Here is a 5,318-nt window from a genome sequence, read left to right as displayed (position 1 = left end):
GGGGGCGGCAGGCTGCCAGAAACTAAAAGAATGTGCACTTTTGCCTCGACATCAAAAAATTACCCTTCTACACAAAATACAGGTGTTTATGTCACAGGATAGAACTTATTTGGATTTTTGCAGGTAGATTTGGGATATTCAGTTAATTAATTTTCATTTCATCATAAGCCCATGAGTTTATAGGATTCGATTGTGCACAGGCTGCACTCACTTTTACTATCCTGAATGGATCTTTGACATGAGAATCTACTAAGTAATACCATAATCTTTGCCCTCATGTCTGAACATCTATGCAGCCCACTGAGGATCCTTCTCAGAGCTGGAAGGAAGCACACCTTTTGGCTCTAACAGCAAAGCGCATAACACTGCTGGCCAGCTACAACCAAGTCTCAGCTGATACTATACTTAGCAGTGACATGGCAGCTGATGTGCCATGACTGCTACTTTGAGTGCTGTTCTTCAGCTTCAGTGCCCCAAGTGCACCAGCTCTCTCCTCTTTTACAATGGTTCTGGAGGCAAGCACCATCGTTTTCTTCTGAATTTGTTTTGGATCAAATGTAATGAGATTCCTAGCCCAAAACTGGTAGGCACGAGTATAATAGATATAAGAAAGGTTGAAATTATTTCATCTAGACCATTTAACCCTGAATCACATCCCTTCATGTACCCCAGCACTCAAGAGAAAATTCTGGAAATAACAAACACTGGTGTGGATGCAAGGGAGCCTTTTATTGTGGAAGAAGGAGACCCTTTGTGCTTTTATATATTCACAGGAAAGCCACAAGTTCCAGTACTAACTAAAGAAACATGACATGTTTTCTTACCATTAGATGAGAGACTCAATGGCTATGTCTGAATTACCGAATAAAGTAGTGTGGGGACCTCCTAGTCAAGTAGCATAACATGGCTCATGTCCACATGCTGAAGCTCTCTCTGTGTTTCCCAGAAAAGAATAGTCCCATACAGACTGTCTTGTGGGAGCACATCCTAACAGATGCCATTGTGCCTAGACATTGTCAGGAAAATCACAATCTGTCAAAGAGCAAAATCAAGGAAGAAAATGAACCATCAGTCAGTATGGATGCTCATTAAACCAGTGTCTGAAACCATGCCTTGCCCTTCTTCATCTGGCTGATGCAGATGTAGCCCCAGAGAACACGTCCCCAGCACAACTCTCTTCTTTTGGGAAAAGCAAGCCAGAAGAGGCCAGGTCACTGCAAGCATACTTGCCCTGGCATGGCTGCACCACCACTGGCAGCAGGGAAGAAATAAGGACCTGATTCTTCTCCAGTTATGCAGGCACAGATCAGGAGCACCTGCAATGAAATCGGTAGAACTGCTTGAATATAACATGGGAGTAAACTCATACCCTGCATATGTAGATTGTCTCCCATCTTCAGTCCTTTCTTGCACCCATATCAGCAGAAGGATCTGAAGAAACAGAATATGACTACGAGCTCCACAGTGCTTTCAGCACTGCAGCTGTTTCTTGTTTTTAAGAAATGTAATAATTAAATCCAGATGTGAGGGGGAGGGGGGAATAAATGCACCATGGGTGTAAAAGATTTTCAAGAGCTCAGCAAAATCCACATTAGATTGGACTTTTCAGCTTGAACTGGAGCAAACATTGTCCCTCAGGGAAAAAAAAAAATCTAATAATTGTGAAGACATAATTGCTAATGCAGACCTAGCATTTTGGCCTACTAATTGTCTTCACCATTCAGAAACAGACAGTGGACGGAAATGTTCCTCACTCAATTGCCTACATAACAATTTTTCAGGGAGGGTATTTCCATTTTGTTCCAAACCTGTTTGTGCTTTGTGTGCAATTATTTTGTGCTCCCAGAACATTCGACCATTTGAATCCCTCAATTAGCTCAACACTCTGACACTTCTTTTTATAAATATGATGTTGGCTCATGCACTAGAACAACTAACCAATCACTCCATTATCACTAGTAGGGCAAGGAGCAACAAAAATATATCAGAATAATTGAGAATGCCTGAGAAAACTTCTGAACCCAAAGGAAAAAATCTGGATCCCATTTCCCCCTCATTCCCACTGCCCTCATAGTACTGATTGTCAATACCTCATTTCTGGTTTAAATTGATGCAATCCATAGTTTAAAATACTGTATTAAAATAATGAGCATCAGCACCTTCCAAGTTTTTGTGATGAATTGAGTAATGTGGGGGGAAAAATGTTACCAAAAAATACCCAGGTGACTTAGAACCCTGCATCTCATTTTAAAGAGGGTGCTGACAGTGAGAACAGCAGAGGCACCCAAAACTGAGGCAGATGTCTTGAGAAAGAGAACTGTGTCTGCTCAGAATAGGGGGTAAGCTGGTTCCCAGTGGACTTCAGCAAAGACTATACAACCCTGCCTGTGCAGCTGGAACCAGTGATGTTGCACTGAAATGCTGCCAGCTTATTGCTGCTGGACTAGATGAAAGCTCAATCATGGCTTCAATGCTGCCATAGCCTTAGTTGAAGTATAAAGGAGATGACTCTTATGGCTGGCTGAAGGTTTTGCATAGACACCCTTACATACAGTCATACATTTCTGTTGGCCATATTCACCATCATAAGTAAAAAATTATTCTGCTTAGACCTGCAAAGCCCAGAAAGCTTTTGGGCAGACACTAATGGTCCAGCCGAGACCACCCACCAGTTGAGGGGTAGTAGAGAATTTAACATGCCTTAGATCTGTATGGGTGGAAAGAAATATTGCCAAGACAGATACTGGGATAAGAATCTGTTTTCAATTGAGAAACTGTCTCCCTTCCACGGTGTGTGGCATAATCATTCAGCTGAAATCCTTAGTCTGGTGGGAGCCAGTCCTACAGCTATGTGTTAAGACTAAACAACTGAAAGAAACAAGCAGTACAAATAGATAGTATTTCTGCTGTCCCAAAGTGGCTATGGTATGAAGGCTTTTCCTCCTAGGAGCTATTATCTAAGAGTGTTTCCAAAGCAAACCAGATAAAATACTGTGTGTAAGAATGGTAATGGCAACTGAGTTTTCCATTTATGTTCATCCCAGCTTCTCAGAGCTCTCTGGGATAAGATTGGATTAATGATTCATTTGTAAACCTCATTTTTAAAGCTGCTTGTTAGTCATCTCATAAGATACATTATTTGCTAAACAAGCAGCTTATCTGGCTGGATAGAAGTATCTACCCACCCTTGAGAATGGAAGCTAACATGCAGATGAATCTCAGGATTGCTGCTCTTGCTACCCAGTGCTCCACAGGTATAACTACAGCACTGTGTAGACGTACAAGTTCAGGTCCCAGAAGCAGTATGGTCACAGCACTGTGCCAGGGTTAATTACCCACAGACACCAGCTGGGCCATTTAGCAATTCTACTCACAGGCTAGTTTTTGCAGCTAGTGGAAGCATCACTGCACAGTGCTGCATTTGATCCTGTTGTTAATGTCATAGCTTACAGCTGGTGTGAGAAGCAATGGCTAGCTCAATATAGAAAAGAAATCAACCTTTATTTCAGAGCAACTCAGGAAAATGAAGAAGAAGAAGAAGAAGATACAAAGGAAATCTAATTTTAATTAGATCAGTACAGTATATGAGCCTCATAGCTCATGCAAACACAAGAAGGATCATACCTTTCTGATTCCTTTGAACTTCCCACTTTTACCACTTTTTGAAAGGGTAAATGCCCTCAAGACCCACAGAATACACAAAGTGCCATATAGGCAACCCCAAAAAGTATTCCAGGAGAGCCTGGCATACCTCAGGCTCTGACAGCCACCTCAGGGATAGTGTTTGTAAATGCTAGCAGAAACAGGGTGTGGTAAATAATTTCTGGAGATCTAAATGACATGCTAGGGCCAGGCATGGGTGAGAGATTTAGGATCCAAAAATTCATGAGTCTGCATGGATCTAACTTAATACATGTGACACAGGGAAACTGCACAGGGTGCTGCCTGATGCTCCTGAGGTCAGCCTGTGTGTATCTCACCAGCTTTGCATAATGAGGTAGAAGTTCCTCAGTGGAGAACAAGAATTTACATATATCAAACAAAAGTTACCCTCTTTTATTTTCCTTTTATTTTCCAGTCTTAGAGGGTCATATTAATAGCTTTGTTTGTGGTTTTGATTCCTTATATTATTGTTCTAATTAGTGTTTAAAAGAAGGTGATTTAGATATTTACAATCTTCTGTTTAATTCTGGTAAGCTTTGGTAAGTTATCAAAAATACTAAATTATATATTAAAGAGTTGTGGCTCAAAGTCCAAGGGGAGAGCAGTGATGAGTGGCATTCCTCAGGGGTCAGTGTTGGGACCAGCACTGTTTAACATCTTTGTTGAAGACATGGACAGTGGGATTGAGCGCACCCTCAGCAAGTTTGCCAACACCAAGCTGTGTGGTGTGGTCAACTTGCTGGAGGGAAGGGAGATGCCATCCAGAGGGACCTGGACAGTCTGGAGAGGTGGGCCTGTGCAAACCTCATGAAGTTCAACAAGGCCAAGTGCAAGGTCCTGCACATGGGTCAGGGCAGTCCCAAGCACGAATACAGGCTGGGCAATGAGTGGATTGAGAGCAGCCCTGAGGAGAAGGACTTGGGGGTGTTAGTGGATGGAAAACTGACTGAGCCAGCAATGTGCACTCACAGCCCAGAAAGCCAACTGTGTCCTGGGCTGCATCAAGAGAAGTGTGGCCAGCAGAACAAGGGAGGGGATTCTCCCCCTCCATTCCGCTCTTGTGACACCTCACCTGGAGTCCTGTGTCTAGCTCTGAGGCTCCCAACATAAGAAGGACATGGACATGCTTGAGCAAGTCCAGAGGAGGCCATGAAGATGATCAGGGAGCTGGAGCACCTCCCTTATGAGGACAGGCTGAGAGAGTTGGGGTTGTTCAGTCCAGAGAAAAGAAGGCTCCAGGGAGACTTTACAGCAGCCTTCCAGTACTTCAAGGGGGCTACAGGAAAGATGGGGAGGGACTCTTTATCAGGGAGTATAAGGATAGGATGAGGGGTAACAGTTTTAAACTGAAAGATGGTAGATTTAGATTAGATCTAAGAAGAAATTCTTTAATGTGAGGGTGGTGAAATTCTGGAACAGATTGCTCAGAGAAGCTGTGTCTTCCCCCTCCCTGGCAGTGTTCAAGGCCAGGCTGGATGGGGCTTTGAGCAACCTGGTCTAGTGGAAGGTGTCCCTGCCCCTGACAGGGGGTTGGAACTAGGTGATCTTTAAGGTCCCTTCCAACCCAAACCATTCTATGATTCTACAATATACACCAGGCATAGCCAGATATTAAGAAACAACAAGAAAATTTTACCTTTCATTCAATTCCCCCC

At 43.2% G+C, this 5,318-nt stretch overlaps 1 protein-coding gene across 1 annotated transcript in view; it reads left to right on the top strand.

Annotated features, from left to right (window-relative positions):
- Positions 1–5,318, top strand: part of LAMA4 (laminin subunit alpha 4) — a 105,582-nt gene that overhangs the window by 16,830 nt on the left and 83,434 nt on the right. The gene's annotated exons all lie outside the window — the stretch shown is intronic.

The sequence above is a fragment of the Athene cunicularia genome, assembly GCF_003259725.1.
Source record: "Athene cunicularia isolate RWA chromosome 3 unlocalized genomic scaffold, athCun1 chr3_part1, whole genome shotgun sequence".
Lineage (NCBI taxonomy): Eukaryota > Metazoa > Chordata > Aves > Strigiformes > Strigidae > Athene > Athene cunicularia.
The sequence above is the reverse complement of the archived record's forward strand: the minus strand, read 5'-3'. Positions and strand labels throughout refer to the sequence as shown.